We start from the raw sequence: 18829 nt of genomic DNA, 5'->3' as shown, positions 1-18829 counted from the left end.
TGATCCAGAGTTATTGTGCCATAAACTCTGCCCATTCCAAACTAGTTCCTTGAATTGCAACCCTTGTTTAAAATTATTCAGATTAAGAAATCATTTCTAATGAAATGCTATATGTATCCATCCCTGATTTCCCCGTTCTGAAGATGCTCTTAAAACTCTGTCAAGATGGTGTTATCACGTGTACCAGTCAGGGTCTCTAGAGAAACAAAATCAATAGGATGTATATTTATATATATAGAGAGAGATTTATTTTAAGAAATTGTCTCATGTGAGTGGGGAGGCTGCCAAATCTTAAAGTCCACAGGATGGGCCGCCAGGCTAGAAACCCAGAGAAGAAGTGAGGTTGCAGTTCAAGTCCAGAGGCATTCTGCTGGCAGAATTCCCCCTTCCTCAGAGGAAAACAGTCTTTTTCTTAAGATCTTTAACTATTTGGATGAGGCCCACCCCCATTATGGAGCTTAATCTGCTTACTCAAAGTCTACTGATTCAAATGTAATTGCATTAAAAATACCTTTCCAACAACATCCATAACTCAACATACACCTGGGCACTGCGGCCTGGCCAAAATGACACAAAAACTTAACACCCCATGTCTTATAGCAGCAAATTAAATATAAGCATATATCATTTTATTGTGCTTCACTTTACTGCTCTTTCCATATACTGCATTTTTTACAAATTGAAGGTTTGTGGCAATCGTGCATCAGGTTTACTCAATATGCTGAGCTCACAGTTGAGATCTACTGCTCCTCTCAAAATATTCCTGCTCATTGGAGTGCCTGGGTCCACACTCGGTTGAGCATCTGACCCCTGGTTTCAGCACAGGTCGTGCTCTCAGGGTGGTGAGATGGAACCCTGTGTCAGACTCTATGCTCAGCGTGAAGTCTGCTTGAGATTCTCTCTCTCTCTGCCTCTGCCCCTCCTGCTTGTGCTCTCACTCTAAAATAAATAAATAAAATCTTGTATTACTGCTCATTGACAATGCACCTGGCTACCCAAGAGCTCTGATGAAGATGTACGATGAGATTAATGTTGTTTTCATGCCAGCCAACACAGCCTCCATTCTGCAGCCATGGATCAAGGAGTAATTCTGAATTTCAAGTATTGTTATTTAAGAAATACATCACATAAGGTGTCATAGAAGTTCCTCTGATGGATTTGGGCAAAGTAAACTGAATAACTTTTGGGAAGTATTCACCATTCTAGATGGCATTAAGAATATTCATGCTTCATGGAAAAGAGGTCAAAATATCAGACTTACTAGGAGTTGAAAGAAGTGGATTCCAATCCTCATGGATGACTTTGAGGGGTGCAAGACTTCAGTGGAAGTAAGTGCAGATAGGATAGAAATAGCAGGAGAGCTAGAAGTGGAGCCTGAGGATGGGACTGAGTTGCTGCAATCTCAAGAGAGAACTTTAATGGCTGAGGAGTTACTTCTTGCAGAAGAGCAAAGGGAATATTTTTTTGAGATGGAATCCACTTCTGGTCAAGATGCTGTGAAGATTATTGAAATGACAGCAACAGATTTAAAATACTACATACATGTAGTTGATAAAACAGTGGCAGGGTTTGAGAGGATTAGCTCCAGTTTTGAAAGAAGTTCTACTGTGGACAAAATGCCATCAAACAGCATCATATGCTACAGCAAAATCTGTGAAAAGGACAGGTCAACTGATGCAACAAACTTCATTGTCCTCTTTTAAGAAGTCGGCACAGCCACCCCACCCTTCAACAACCACCATGCTGATCAGTCAGCAGCCATCAACATCAAGACAAGACCCTCTACCAGTAAGATTAGGACTCACTGAAAGCTCAGATGACAGTATTTTTTAGCAATAAAGTATTTTTTAATCAAAGTCTGTATATTCTTTAGACATAATGATATTCCATGTGCATTTAATAGACTACAGTATAGTGTAATCATAACTTTTTATGCACTAGGAAATCAAAACCTTTATTTGACTTGCTTTATTACAATATTCACTTTACTGTGGGGGTGTGGAATTGCACCTGCAATATCTCTGAGGCATGCCTGTAAACTTAGTTTTGCTTGATCAACAATTTTTGTAGTGGTCTACTGGGAAATTGACTGCTGACAAACCATTTGCAGAAATGCAATTATGCAGAAGTGTCATAGCTGATAAGCCAACCCAGTTTCTTAAGTCTAGAATCTACATGAAAGATAAGATTCACAAGGGAATGGAGTCTTTTGTAATACTCTCAGTGCCTAAAACAATGCGGAACAAATAGCAGGTAACTGAAAAACAGATGAATGAATAAATAAATTAATAAGTCAGATATTCTGGTATTATTTGCAGAGAAGGAAAAGATTATTTTCAAAATGACCTCATTATGTAAACATATGTACTGTGGAAACTCTCGCACTTCAGTAATTGAAATTCAATATGTACAAGATATATAATTATAGCATAACCTTCTATGTGTGTAAAACAAATATCTAGACCCACAGAGCACACAGGAGGCAATCAATACTTTTTATGATGATTAACAATTTTGTTTCACATGAGAAATTAAATTTTCAAAATTCCTTTCATGCAAATATCAGTTGCTTAGGTGATTTGTCTAGCATTCTTATATTTCACAGAGCTCCAACAGGCTGTAATCCCTTAAATATAATCTTTGTTGTCATAATTCTCCTTGATATTTCCTCTCATTTCTTAATGACATTTTAAAGATTCTAGACATATCACTTCTGTTTACAGGTCTCCATCTCAAAAAGCTCCAGGTGACAAAGATAACTGAGCATTAAGTTGATGCCATCCTGTTCATGAAGACTGAAGAAGTATTCTGAATCTTGATTTATATCCCAGGCTTTATATTCACAGCATTTCATATTTAAAAGATTTTTCACATACGTCATTCTTAAATCTTTACAAAGATTATTGAAAGCAACTCATTTTTCTTATTTCAGTTAAGAACTGAAACTCCCCTGGAAAAATGGCACCTTTGCATAGTTTTATGAGGGACAGGAATCTCAAGGCATGCCAACTAGGACACTGAATTATTATCTACAATATTAAGTGCTATGTATATATTTGTCAAATTGAATTAGATTTCCTGGGAAACATTTTAAAAGATTCACTGAACTAAAACTAAAAGCTTCTCTATTTATGACTACATAAGGAAATGCCATTTCTCTGGGTTCATCCATCTTTCAATCTGGACATTAAGAAATGCTCCAGAGGTTCATGATATAAATATAAACAATAATATCTTCTCTGTACCTTATATGCCAAATGTCCTATGACATTACCAGTCGGAATAGACTTTACTATTTACTTATACCTGACATTAGACATGTGTGGCAGTGAATGAATATTTTACTCTTTGATTCAAGAAATTTGTGTAAACCAATTTATCTAAACTTAGAGTTTGCTCATCTGAAAAAGCAACTCTTATTTCATGAAGTTGTTAGAATAGAAACAAAACTTGCTTGTGACCTACTATGTCCTAATGACAATTATAACTTAAGTTTCTACAGAATTTCAGAATTTACAATTTTTCAAAAAAACACACATACATATATACACCCAAGCACATCATTATAAAATGATGACAGTAGAAAAGGAATCTTAAAGATTATAAATCTCAAAGCCCTAATTTTCCAGACAGACAAAAAAGAAAAAAAAAAAAAAAAAGGTACGCTCAGAGAAGTGAATTTGTCAAACACCTCATCAAAACAAAAAACTGGTAATGAAACCACAAAACCCAGCCTACTATACGTCAAGAACTTTTTTTTTTTTAAGAAGGGGAAGGGGGAGGGGCATAGGGAGAGGGAGAGAGAGAGAATCCTAGGCAGACTCCACACCTAGAGTGAAGCCTGATGCAGGGCTGGATCTCACAACCCTGAGATCATGACCTGAGCCAAAATCAAGAGTTGAACGCTTAACCGACTGAGACACCCAGGCGCCTCTACAGTAATTCTTGTGTGTGTGTGTGTGTGTGTGTGCGCGCGCACACACACCTCCAGGTATGTGTTCATATGTGTTTAACGTAAATCATTTTGATATATGTACATAAAGGAAATCATGTTTTTTTTTAAATACATGGTTCATATGTAGAAGGAGTGATAATAATTATAGGAATAGATTCTTATAAAACAGATCTTTCCTTTGGTGTTAGAAAAGAGGAAATTCAATTTCATCATGCAAATTTATTGGCATTTAAGTTTGCATCTCAGGCAATGATTCTTAAAAAAGAGTATTACATCATTGTATTCTAAGTTTTTTATAAATAATTTGATAGAGTAGCATTTTTCATTTAAATAACACTGGTGAATAATTTATTTTATGATAAAAATTAGAGTCATTCATCATTCTCAATGATTTACGTTCCAATATCATTTCCTGATTGAGGCAGAATGTTATATCATCACCTTTTTATCAAGGGAATCATTTATAACCTTGAAAATTGAGATGAGACCACTTGAATCCACATAGCATAATGATCAGGACTGAGAAGTGAGATCATTTGTATCAAATTGGCATAATTACTTTGTCCAGATCATTCTTTTCCATGAAGATAAGGGTGTGAATTAATAATTTTACTGTTTACTTCGGGAAATTCCTATAAACAAATGTATCTGGACAAAGAGTTTATCCATCTAAGCAAACGAGTCTTTTATTACGGCATCAGTTATCTTCTGAGCAAACAATTTTCTTTTCAAACAACAGTTTAGTTATCATGACTTGCTTCAAGATTCATACCTTTTCCCACACACCATTTCTAAACTATTATGTTATGAACTTTACTCACTCGCAACCACTTCCCTGAATGTAAATATCTTCCTTGAACCACTAAGGCATACATCCCCAAACACTAAAAACATAGAACATTAAAAACATCTGTTTGTATCTATACTTACAAGGCACTAATAAGAATCTTCACATTGTTATTTTATTTTACTGCTATAGATCCAATAGACTTAGACTTACTTTGTGTTTGTGTATGTGTGTGCTTTTTTATAGTCAAGAGTTGACAACTTACTTTTTGTCTGTGTTACAACCTAATAATCTAAAAATGTTTTTGAAGTATGTTGAAAACTTGAACATTCTTATGGCTTAAACGTGTCTCATTAAAAGAACAGAAGTCTGAAAACGACTTCTCTAGATCTTACCTTTCTTCATCTATAGAATGATAAAATATGCCTTATACTTTATGTAAGTCAGTGAGATACCATATTTTTTCATTTTAACTCGTTTAGTTAGCACACAGTGTTATATTAGTTTCAGGTGTACAATAGAGTGATAGAATAATTCATCACCCAGTGCTCATCATGACAAGTGCACTCCTTAATCCCCATCACCTATTTCACCCATCCTCCTACCCACATCTCCTCTGGTAACCTTGATTTTGTTCTCTACAGTTAACAGTCTGTTTCTTGGTTTGTCTCTCTCTCTCTCTTTTTTCCCTTCACTCATCTGTTTTGTTCCTTAAATTCCACCTATGAGTGAAATCATATGGTGTTTGTCTTTCTTCGACTAACTTATTTTGCTTAGCATTATATTCTCTAGCCCCATCCATGTGATTACAAATGCCAAGATTTCATTCTTTTTTAATGGATGAATATTCCATTGTGTGTATATGTATACATACACACATATGTACATACACACATACATATATACACACTACATCTTCTTTATCAATTCATCTATCAATGGACATTTGGCTGCTTCCATAATTTGGCTATTGTAAATAATGTTCAATAAACATAGGGATGCATATATCCTTTTGAATTAGTGTTTTTGTATTCAATGGGTAATACACAGTAGTGCAATTACTGGATCATAAGATAGTTATATTTTTAACTTTCTGAGGAACCTCCATACTGTTTTCCAGAGTGGCTGCACCAGTTTGCATTCCCACCAAATGTGCACCAGGATTCCTTTTTCTCCACATCCTTGCCATATTTATTGTTTCTTGGTTTTGGTTTTAGTCATTCTGACAGGTGTGAGGTGATATCTCATTGAAGTTTTGATTTGTATTTCCTTGATGATGAGTGATGTTGAGTATCTTTTCATATATCTGTTGGGCATCTTTATGTCTTCCTTGGAGAAATATCTGTTCATGTATACTGACCTTTTTTAAAATGGATTATTCAAATTTTGGGAGTGTTGAGTTGTATCAGTTCTTAGTATTTGAGATATTAACCTTTTATTAGATATGTCATCTGTAAATATCTTCTCCCATTCTATAGGCTGCCTTTTAGTTTTGTTTTTTCCTCTGCTGTGCAGATGCTTTTTATCTTGATGAAGTCCCGATAGTTTATTTTTGCTTTTCTTTCCTTGCCTCAGGAGACGTATCTAGAAAAATGTTGCTCTGGCCGATGTCAGACAAGTTACTGCCTATGCTCTCTTTTAGGATTTTTTGGTTTTAGGTCTTACATTTATGTCTTTAATCGATTTTGAGTTTATTTTTGTGTTTGATGTCACAAAGTCGTCTGGTTTCAATTTTTTGCATGTGGCTGACCAGGTTTCCCAACACCATTTGCTGAAGAGACTGTCTTTTTCCCATTGGATATTCTTTCTTGCTTTGTCAAAGACTAGTTGACCATATAATTGTGGGTTTATTTCTGGGCTTTCTATTCTATTCTATTTATCTCTATGTCTATTTTTGTGCTAGCACCATACTGTTTTGATTGCTACAGTTTTATGATACCTTGAAGTCTAGAATTGTGATACCTCCAACTTTGCTTTTCTTTTTCAAAACTGCTTTGGCTATTTGGGTTCTTCTGTGGTTCCATATAAATTTTAGGATTTTTTGTTCTATTTCTGTGAAAAATGTTATTGTGATTTGGATAGGGATCACATAAAATCCGTAGATTGCTTTGGGTAGTACAGATATTTTAACAATATTTGTTCTTCCAATCCATAAGCATGGGATGTCTCTCCATTTCTTTATGTCATCTTAAATTTCTTTCAGCAATGTTTTATAGTTTTCAGAGTATCGGTCACTCACCACTTTGGTTAGGTTTATTCCTAGGTATCTTATTATTTTGTAAACAGGATTGTTTTCTTAATTTCTCTTTCTGCTGCTTTATTATTAGTGTCTATTCTTTATTACTCTGATGTATAGAAATGTACCATATTTCTGTACATTGATTTTGTATCCTGTAACTTTACTGAATTCATTCATCAGTTCTAGCTTTTTGGTGGAATCTTTAGTTTTCTATATGTAGTATCATGTCATCTGCAAATAGTGGAAGATTTACCTCTTCCTTACCAATTTGGATATTGTCTGATCACTGTAGTTAGGATTTCCAGTACTATGTTGAATAAAAGTGGTGAGAATGGACGTCCTTGCCTTGTTCCTGATCTTAGGGGAAAAGCTCTCAGGTTTTCCCACTGAATATGATGTTGACTATGGGTTTTTCATAGACAGCCTTTGTTATGTTGAGGGATGTTTCCTCTAAACCTACTCTGTTGAGGACTTTTATCATGAATTGATGTTGTAGTTTGTCGACTGCTTTTTCTGTATCTATTGAAATGATCATTTGTTTTTTATCCTTTCTCTCATTGATGTGATGCACCACATTGATGGATTTGCAAATACTGAACCACTCTTGCATCCCAGGAATAAATCCCATTTGATTGTGGTGAATGTTTTGTTTAATGAACTGTTTGATTCAGTTTGCTAATGTTTTGCTGTGAATGTTTACAACTATGTTCATCAGAGATATTGGCCTGTAGTTCTCTTTTTTACTGAGGTCTTTATCTGGTTTTGGTATTAGGGTGATACTGACCTTATAGAATGAGTTTGGAATTTTCCTCTTTCTATTGTTTGGGATAGTTTGAGAAAAATAGGTATTAACTTCTCTTTAAATGTTTGATAGAAATTTGCTGATGAAGCTCTCTGATTCTGGACTTTTGATGGGAGTTTTCTGATTACTGAATCAACCTCCTTTCTGGTCTGTTCAGATTTTCTATTTCGGAATTCCTGCTTCTGTTTAGGTAGGTTATATGTTCATTGGAATTTATCCAGTTTTTCTAGGTTGTCTAATTTGTTGGCATATAGTTTTTCATATTATTTTACAATTGTATTTCAGTGGTGTTATTTCTCCTCTTTCATTTGTGATTTTGTTTATATGCATCTTTTTTTTTTTTTTTTCCCCATGCGTCTGGCTAGCTGTATGGCAATTTTGTTGATCTTTTCAAAGAACCAGCTCTTGGTTTCCTGATCTGTTCTACTGTTTTGTTTTGTTTTGTTTTTTAGTTTCTGTATCATGTATTTCTGCTCTAATACTTAGTATTTCCTTTCTTCTGCTTGTTTTGGATTTTGTGTGTTATTCTTTCTCTAGCTCCTCTACGTATAAGGTTAGGTTGAGTTTTTTCTTGTTTTCTGAGGTAGGACTGTATTGCTACAAACTTCCGTCTTAACAACCGCTTTGCTGCATCCAAAGGTATTGGAGCACTGCGTTTTTATTTTTGTTTCCCTGTACTTTTTATTTTTTGATTCCTTGGTTGACCCATTCGTCGTCTAGATCATGTTATTTAACTTCCTTGTATTTGTGTTTTTTCCTGATTTTTTCTTATGGTTGAGTTTTAGTTTCATAATGCTGTGGTCAGCAAAGATGCATGGTATGACTTCAGTCTTTCTGAATTTGTTGAAACATGTTTTGTGGCCGAATATGTGATCTGTTCTGAAGAATATTCCATGTGCACTTGAAAAGAATGTGTATTCTGGGTGCCTGGGTGGCTCAGTCGTTAAGCGTCTGCCTTCAGCTCAGGTCATGATTCCAGGGTCCTAGGATCGAGCCCTGCATCGGGCTCCCTGCTCAGACAGGAGCCTGCTTCTCCCTCTCCTGCTCCCCCTGCTTGTGTTCCCTCTCTCGCTGTCTCTCTCTCTGTTGAAAAATAAATAAAATCTAAAAAAAAAAAAAGAAAAGAATGTGTATTCTGCTGTTTTAGGATGAAATATTCTACATACATCTATTAAGTCCATCTGGTCCAGTGTATCATTCAAAGCCACTATTTCCTTGTTGATTTTTTATTTGGATAGACTGTCTGTTGATGTAAACGGGGTATTAAAGTCCCCTACTACTATTGTATTACTATTGATTAGCTTCTTTATGTTTGTTATTAACTGTTTTATGTATTTGGTTGTTCCCATATTGGGTGCATAAATATTCACACCTGTTACATCTTCTTGTTGGGATTATCTCCTTTGTTATTATATCATGTCCTTCTTTGTCCTTTCTATAAACTTTGTTTTAAAGTCTAGTTTGTCTGATATAAGTATCGCTACTCTGGCTTTCTTTTAGCATCTATTTGCATGATAAATATTTCTCTATCCCCTTACTTTCAATCTGCATATGTCTTTAGGGCTGAAATGAGTCTCTTGTAGGAAGCATATAGATTGGTCTTGTTTTTTAATCCACTCTGTCACCCTATGTCTCTTGATTGGAGTATTTAATCCATTTACATTCAAAGTATATCATTGATAGGTATGTATTTATTGCCATTTTGCTACTTGTTTTGTGGTTGCTTTTTGTAGGTTTTTTTTTTTTTTAAGATTTTATTTATTTATCAGAGAGTGAGAGAGTATAAGCAGAGGGAGAGGGAGCCAGAGGGAGAGGGAGAAGCAGGCTTCCCACTGAGCAAGGAGCCTGATGAGGGACTTGATCCCAGGACACTGGGATCATGACCTGAGCTGAAGGCAGCCGCTTAACCGACTGAGCCACCCAGGCACCCGTTTTTTGTAGTTTTTCTCTGACCCTTTCTTCTCTTTCTTTCTTCCATGGTTTGCTGGTTTTCTTTAGTGATATACTTGGATTCCTTATTTTTTTGTTTTTTACATATCTATTACTGTTTTTTGATTTGTGGTTACCCATCAGTTTACATATAACATCTTCTGCATATAGCAGTCTATATTAAGCTGATGGTTGCTTAACTTTGATCTCATTCTTTACTGTTCTCCCCCCACCTTTCAGATATTTGGTATTATATTTTACGTCCTTTTGTTATGTGCTTCTCTTGACTGATTTTTACAGGTGTACTTTTTTTTTCTTTTGTTCTTCCTATTTTCCTTACTCTTACTTATGGTTTTCATTTTCCACTCACAGAGTCCCCCTTAACATTTCTCCTAGGGCTGGTTTAGTGGTCATGAATTCTTTTAACTTTTGTTTGGTACCAGGTACACACTGAGTCTGTGTAAAGTGGCTGAGCAGGACATGTGCAGGGTTGACAAAATGTGTTCTGAACCCAGGGCTGAGGCCAGCAGGCTTGAAATGGGCAAGCCCTTAGGAGAATACCTGGGTGGGATGTACTTCTGGGGAGGTTAAGGAGCAAGTGTCTGTGCAGGGTTTCCTCCTGCAAGAGGCACTGTGTATATGCCAGGGGGCAGGGAGGAAAAGCTTCTTTGTTCCTGGAGAGTCCCCCAACATGCTCCAAAATCGGTATAAAGAGATCTTTCTCCTGTTTTCCCCATGCACTGTGCAAACTGTACCTTCTGTGTTACCTCTCCAAAGGTTGCTATCTCTTTCAGAGCAGGGACCCAGCTATCACTGACCCTCCCTGCTAGCCCACTGCTGAGTCAGCTGACTTTTTAAAGCTCCAGGCTTTAAGTCCCACTAGTTATACAAACTCAGGGAATTCAGCCCCTCTAGTTTTCAAAGCCAGTCGTTTTGGGGATGTGTCTTCTCTGCGTGGGCTCCGTGGTGCAAGGGACGATTTCTTTCCCCTCTCCATGCCTGCAACTCTTTTCCCTCCTACATGCAGATCCGACCACCATTTCTGCCCTTCCTAATCAATCAGATGCGATTCCTTCTCTATGTTTAGTTGTGGAGTTTGTTCTGCCAGTCTTTGGATTATTCTGTTTATTTACAGAGTGTGAGTGATATCTAGTTGTAAATGTGAGACAGAGTGAGTTTAGGATCCTCCTACTCTGCTATCTTCCCAGGCATCGCTATTCAAATAACATTTTTTTCCAAGATAACATATTTTTATGTGACATATTTTCCTTTAGTTCAAATAACACAACCAGAAGCTATCAGTATCAAAATACAAAGGGAAGCGCAATTCACTTTTGTATCTTTCTATTTGAATTATAATTAATTTGTCAAATAACGTGAAAGAAAATGGTTATCATATACTCCTAATTTAATCATGCCAAAAGAATGGCATGAGATGTTCCAAATTTAGATAAAATATTGTTACTTTGTTTCTGATCACTCAGTGCTCGTTTCATTTCTAAATTTTAGCTACATTTACTCACCAAGTAAAATTCAGTAAACTCTACTTGTACAATATATTATTTAAGAACCACAAAGAACATTCAGTATTTGGGAGTGGACAATAACTAAGATATAGAACTTCCACATATATATGAAATAAAATATATGAAAATAATAAAAGCTTTTCCTTACAGTAGAATCCTAATAAATGTAGAATGAATTGCTAAAATGTACAATGAAACTATAGGATAAAGGTATAATGAAGAACATGATATTATAAAATCTCAAGTAATCTCCCCATAAATTAATTTTTAAATATAAAGGACAATACTGACTCCATATTGGAAAAAATAATCCCGCATTACCTTAATCACTTTAATGAAGGATCAAAGTGAAGATTGCCACTAATGGGATAAACTGTCACCGCATTCCCCCTGATATGTTGCCCTGAGAAGGGTATAACATCACTCCCATGATATTTTACCTAAAATGCTTAACCTGAAACAATGAGGAAGTATCTTGAAAACTCTAATTGTGGTTAATTCTACCAAATATCTTGCCTGTTTGCTTCAAAATGTCAAGATCATGAAAGACAAAGTAAGTCTAAGAAATTGGTACAGGTTAAAGGACTTTAAAAATAAATGACAACTGAATGCATGAATCCTGGAAAGAGGGATTAACATACATTTTGTATGCATACCATAAAAATTAACACTATGGTAATTCTGTTTTTATCTTTTTGCTTCAACCAAATAAAAGAAAGCACTATTAATAAAATATTATAAGATCCATGGCAATTAAACTTGAAGTAATAACAACTTTGTTATTCTCATGATTAATAACAACGGTCAAGTCTAGGTCCATCTCTGCTCACCTGCTCACCTAATCAGTGAGTCTTAGACAGCTTCACGTTCACCATTATTTAAAGACGACCACACAGAAAGTGCACACCCTCAGAAACCAAAGCAGCTGAATGACACTAATGATACACTAAGGAGTTAAATTTGAAATGTCTACTAAATACAGAATTTAAGTAGTAATTCCCAGTGGAAGAATGATAGGTCTAGTCTACCATAATAATTAATTATGTAAGAAAGTCTTCATTGTTACAGATCTAGTGGGAATGAGTCAATCATCTGGTTAAATATGGAGATTCACTATTTGGGGCCTGCATAATCCATGGGATTATGGAAGACTGTGAAAGACCAGTTGACATGAGTTAGTGAATATTACCAGTATTTTCTAGGGTAGATCATTATTACTAGTTACAGTACAGGAAACCTGTCAGATTGACTACTTTTTTGCTGTCATTCAAACACTTAGCTTTTTGAAAATAGCTTGGTTTTCACTTTGGGTGTGTGTATGCATAAATTCCTTTCTACATGGTCAGATGAGGTTAAATTTATAGGTCAAAAAGGACTGGTTTTGAAGTTTGAGTCTTCTGACACATAAATCTTACAGAACTTATATTTTAACACAGCACATTCAATAGATTCATGCTCACCAAAACATACCATACACACACATAGCTAGTTATTGCATGTACTTTAGTTTAAAATATTAAATATTCCAGTGACATGTTTCATCATTTTAATAATTTTGTTTTAAGATTTTTTATTTATTTATTTGAGCGAGAGAATGAGAGAGAGAGAGAGCACATGAGAGGGGGGAGGGTCAGAGGGAGAAGCAGACTCCCTGCCGGGCAAGGAGACCGATATGGGACTCGATCCCGGGACTCCAGGATCATGACCTGAGCTGAAGGCAGTCACTTAACCAACTGAGCCACCCAGGCGCCCCATCATTTTAAAATCTGGTGATGCATGCACTAGGATGTGAACACATCACACACCACAGGTTTTCATTTTTTTAAGGTTTTATTTATTTATTTATTTGAGAGAGAGAGAGATAGTGAGAGAGAGCAGGAGCAGTGACGGGGAGGAGTTAAGGAGAGGGAGGAGCAGGCTGCCACTGAGCAGGGAGTCCAACTGACCCAGCTCGATCCCAGGACCCCAATATCGTAAGCTGAGCTGAAGGCAGACACTTAACCTACTGAGCCACCCAGGCATCCCCAGATTTTCATTTTTAAAGCATTTTACAAGACAATTCCACCTGTAATAACTTTTTAAAATCTGTTTTGCAATTACAAACCCCTTAAATAAAGACCTATGTGCATAAAAGTAAGTTTCAAAACTTTTAGAAGCAAAGATAATATGTCTCATTATGTCCCTAGGGTATGTATAATTCTTTTTCAAGATACACATGTCATAAAGTATAGAAAAATTTCTCGTAAGATCAACTAAAGTTTAAATATTAAAATAAAGGATTATTAAACAGAATATATAAAGGATTCTTACAAATTTAAAATGAAACAATTGACAGTAAAGTTGAAAACAAATGGACAAAGAGTATAAGAAGGCGATTTAAGAAAGGGAAACCAAATGGCCAATAAACTTCTGAGAAAATGCTAACTCTCATTACAATCAGGAAATTGAAAGTAAAAATCACAAAAGGATGCAGTTCAACTATCATTCTTCAACAAAAAAGCCACCTAATTTCCAAATACTAGCAAGGATGTAGAACAATGGGAACTCTTAAAGAATGCTAGTGAGTGTGTCAATTACCATACCGAATTTAGAGAATAATTTCAATATATATGCATTTAAAATGTGTATACCATACATACAAAATTCTACAAATCCTAGAAAAATGCTTGTACAGGTGTAGAAAGGTATGCATAAGGATCTCTGTAACAATTTCATTTGCAGTTAGAAATAACTGCAAGGGAATAGCTAAATACCTCAATATATACAATGGAACTATCCAACAGTCAAAATGTATAAAATTGAACTACATGTGTAAATATGGATAAGTTACTAGGATATTATATTGAAATAAAAAGCCAGATTGAAGGAGGATAGGGAAATTATAAGTTCATTTTGTAAACTAGTGTTTGTGGCTTTTAAAATAATCCATTTTTTCGGGGCACCTGGGTGGCTCAGTTGGTTAAGCTACGGCCTTCGGCTCAGGTCATGATCCTGGAGTCCCTGGATCGAGTCCCGCATCAGGCTCCCTGCTTGTCAGGGAGTCTGCTTCTCCCTCTGACCCTCCCCCCTCTCATGTGCTTGCTCTCTCTCATTCTCTCTCTCTCAAATAAATAAAATCTTAAAAAAAAAAATCCATTTTGTCTAGGAATTGATTTATCTTTAATATAATTTATACAGAAACACAGAGCCTTTTGAATACTAAGGTACTGCATGGTAAAAAGGCAAAATGAATACCCTGTTTTCTTGAAGTCTATGAATGCATCAAAGACTAAAATTAGCTTGAACTTTGAATGTCATTTAATTGGATATAAACATTAGATTATTAATCAATAGTCCATTTAATCTGACTCCTTTACAATGGCAATTCAACATGAAAACATTATTTTTTGAACTTGCTAGAATGTTCTCAACATTTTCAACTAAATGTGGAACAAATAAATTAAATCAAGATGCGGCGTCTCAAGAGAACATTAGGTCCACTGAGTGGTAAAGTAGATCATGCCAACAGCCACCCATTTAAATCAGAGTTTATTTTTAAAAAAAGGAACATTTTATAATATAATAATCACATACAATATGAAGCACATAATCACTATGAAACATATATTTATGGATTTTTAATGTACCTATCCTGTTTTGCAAGGAGCTGTGAACCAAAATTAATAACACTAATTATACCCAGCCACCTGCAATGAGTAGCATTAAAAATAAATTATACCTACAATTTCTTTAAAAATATATTCTTTGGAGACTGGGGAATGACAATCTACTATAGCTAAAGAAAATATTATTTTCCGGGCGCCTGGGTGGCTCAGTCGGTTGAGCGACTGCCTTCGGCTCAGGTCATGATCCCAGGGTCCTGGGATCGAGTCCCACATCGGGCTCCCTGCTCTGCGGGAGGCCTGCTTCTCCCTCTCCCACTCCCCCTGCTTGTGTTCCCTCTCTCGCTGTGTCTCTCTCTGTCAAATAAATAAATAAAAAAAGAAAATATTATTTTCCTCATATCAAAGCTTTATATAAAAATAATAATTTATACCTGGGGCTTTAAAATATTGCCATTTTTAAAGGCAGTATTTCTCTTTGACCTCACATTTTCTATTTAGAGCACAGTCATTTAAACTATGGTCTATGATTTAAAAAAGGAAAGTTATTCTTAATGGGTCAATCATATAATTCAATGTGATTATCAGGGACTGTAGCTATAAATTTAGTGAATACATTCCATAAAAATTTGATCTCGGTATTTGGAATTGTAATTTAACTGTGCTCACTATTTCAAGGAGAGAGCAGAAAGACTGAACTCAATATTATGACTATTTAATCTCAGGTTGCGTTTCACATAAGCCATAGAATTCATATAATCTATTTGCTTCTATAATTTTTAGTGAGGACAACATCAGAAAAGAAAAAAATCTTAATTCTTAGGAAAATGTAGTAGATAATTCTATCCTCTGGAAACTAAATATGTATCGTAACGTATTCTGAAATGAATAGAACTGACTTTGAATTCAAAAACTTCATTCAAAAACATCGTTATTGAGTGTGTATTATCTTCCAGGAACTGAGCCAAGACAGAGGGACACAATTTTGAAAAGATATGGAAACAACTCTGAAGCATTTACTATCTAAATGGGTTTGAAGTGTAGAATGTGAATTTTCCATATGGTAGTAATTTTATATGAGTATAGCTGTAAAGTTTTTTTTTTTTTTTCTGAGAATTAAAGGTGATTGGAACTCAGAACATAAACATTTCAGTAGAAACTGAGAGAAGCTATATTTAGTTAACTTCACCTATAAAGAAACAGGGAAAGTATTTAGAATATAGATGAGATGATCCTAACTTTGGGAGGCAGGGCACATGGGATCTACCCTAGTCTCTGCCACAGACATTCTGTTTAGTCATGAACAATCACTTATATTCTGTGGGCTTCATTTTTGCTTGACTGTCTACATATATATTGAAGAAAATAAATAAGATAACCTATTATCCTATAATTATGAGAAAACTTAACCCCCAGAGTAAAATTAAACAACTCAATACAGCTAATTAAGTATTCCTTTTCCAATATCATTATTTTGTAGAAGATTAAAAATTACAGAAAGAATAAAACTGAAATATTTGAAATATAACTTATTAAAGAACTATATATATACTCTTTTTGCTTAGGTTGTTTAAACATCAGAATACGGTATGATCTTTTCCAGCAGCACTCCCAACCCAGCAAAAAAAAAAAAAGTAAAGCTTTCTCTATTTTCTTTTTTTTCTCATTACCTCTAATTTCCATAGGCATGAAGCTATTCCTTTTTAATTTCTCTTTGGAGGAGGAGCTAAACAGGCAATATTATGAGCAAATTCCTTAAATACATGCTTGTCAAATGAGCAGATTTGGGTACAGAGATAATGAGTAATCAAAATGATTCTAGTATTTTCTTCTACTATTTTATGGAACTTCGACATAGGGCTCTAATAATTTTTATTAGAAAAATCGACACAAGTGTGATAATAGACACAAGTGACTCCTCCATGGTCCCACAGGTGTTCGCATGCCCCCAAGCATGGACTGTTAAAGTATCCCAAGCTCTTCACAACTGTATACCGTCTACAAGCTGGTCCTTAAAGAGCCCTTCCCTGGGATTTATAAACAGTATTGGGGGAAAGAAAGTGTAAACCCTGTGAGGTCAGGCCGCTAGCTTCCTTCAGATGACTGATGTCCTTAGCATATGTAAGACCTTTATTAAATCTTCACTAGACATTAGTGAGAAAGAAAAAATGGCTATTTCAGTCTCTCCGATAAAGATGCCAATTCTAATGGTATAGAACGTTCCTCCTTTTACAGCTGTGGCTGGCAAGAAGAAAGCAGTTCTCTGCATTCTCACCTAAGCTCAGATCAAGGAACAGGTATAATAAGTGGGAAATCTTGGAGTAAGTATAATTACCGTCCAGCCTCCCAAAGGAATACTCAACAGCCTTTGACTAAGCATGAACAAAGGAAAGATTCCATTAAAAAGTCCAAACATTTGAGGTTGTCACCGTCTTCTGAAGCTGCTCATTTTAAGTCAAGCAAATGAGAAGCACAAACATCAGATTCTTCCAGCCGCGTTTCCCAATCTGAATAACAAGCACAAATTGATGCTGACATGCACTCTACTCCTGTGAGCTATCCGTATGGTCCAGGACCTGATGTCACATCCAGAGGCTTTCCAGATGATCTGCCCCGGATGCGGTTCACGTGCGCATACTGCACACTCCTGGTCAAGCGGAAGGCAGACCTCAAGCTCCACCCTTGTTGCCACACGGGAGAAAGGCCTTATCCATGTCAAGCCTGTGGGAAAAGATTTAGCAGGCTGGACCACCTCAGTAGCCGTTTCTGAACAATTCACCAGGCATGCAAATTAATCTGCAGAAAATGCAAACGCCACGTGACTGATATAACAGGGCAAGTGGTCCAGGAAGGAACCAGGCACTACAGATGCTACAGGCACTGAAGTGGGCATAGACAGCCTCCCCATTGGTTTGGAAGCTGAACAGCATCGTATGTCCCCATCAGATGGAGATAAGGATTCCAGATGGCACTTCAGTGAAGATGAGAATAGATCATACATGGAGACTGAAGAGGATGGGTCTGCTGATCTGGTCATAAAATTGGGTTGATGATAATGAAGAAGAAGAGAAGGAGATAGAACCCCCAGGACATCTGCCGGCTGGTTTCAGCTGCATTTGTTAGTAGGATCAGTTTCTGCAGGGGTCAGGACTCAACCTGGACATTAGGTAGCTAACATGGGAACCAACAGAGCTGGCATGTCTGCAACTTATGCTGACTTCCTGTCTCTCTATTTTTCCGTGGTCAGAGTCTGGCTCACAAAGGTATCAGACTGACTTAAAAGTGATGACCTAATATAACTTGCATACTTTCCGAACAGGTCATGGTATCCATTCTGAACTTTGTTGCCCTAAAATATGTTGCTGCACCGGAAAGAAAGACCTCGCATGAGTTGGCATGAGGGATGAACAATTAATCCTCTTCCTTTTATTACAGAGGTACCTTTTTTCTTTTAATATTTGAAAGATCTGCTTAGCAAACTTTTCTCAAAGAAAGTATTTTAAATAAATTTACCACAACCAAACTTTCTGTAAGATAATTTCAAGACATTTCAAAAACACAAACTACTAATATTGAATTTTCACAGGGAACCAGGTAAGAGCACATTTAAGGGTCTGGCACCCTTACCTGACTGAATTATAAGTCTTTCTATTAATTTCAGATATAATTTAATTTCAGATCTAAAACAACCTTTCAGTATCCTAATATCCTAGGTATTGTTTTAGGATTATGGCAGACGACAAATCTAAAATGTGAAACTGTTCATATTTGAATTTTTTGTCATTAAGGTAAAGATGACTCTTATGTAGTCAGTATTGTTTAAAAAAAAAGCAAAAACCTAAAATAGAGGCAGACCAGAGATTACATAGAGACATCATCTTCTAAAGCAGGAAACAAATACTGCCTAAAGTCAAGGGAGTTTGTGAAGATCTGTCAATATAATTCTCTTCCTCTCTAAAGGAAAACAAACAAAAAAAACCAAAAAAAAT

The 18829-nt window shown here is 35.9% G+C and overlaps 1 protein-coding gene and 1 pseudogene across 1 annotated transcript in view; one reads left to right on the top strand and one right to left on the bottom strand.

The window, feature by feature from the left end:
- Positions 1-18829, bottom strand: part of CDH12 (cadherin 12) — a 992169-nt gene that overhangs the window by 897368 nt on the left and 75972 nt on the right. The window lies entirely within an intron of this gene.
- LOC123835886 (zinc finger and BTB domain-containing protein 8A-like) lies at positions 1741-17963 on the top strand (annotated as a pseudogene).

Source organism: Mirounga angustirostris, unplaced genomic scaffold, assembly GCF_029215605.1.
Source record: "Mirounga angustirostris isolate CCGP_5_RB_7025 unplaced genomic scaffold, mMirAng1.0.hap1 SCAF_7, whole genome shotgun sequence".
Lineage (NCBI taxonomy): Eukaryota > Metazoa > Chordata > Mammalia > Carnivora > Phocidae > Mirounga > Mirounga angustirostris.
The sequence above is the reverse complement of the archived record's forward strand: the minus strand, read 5'-3'. Positions and strand labels throughout refer to the sequence as shown.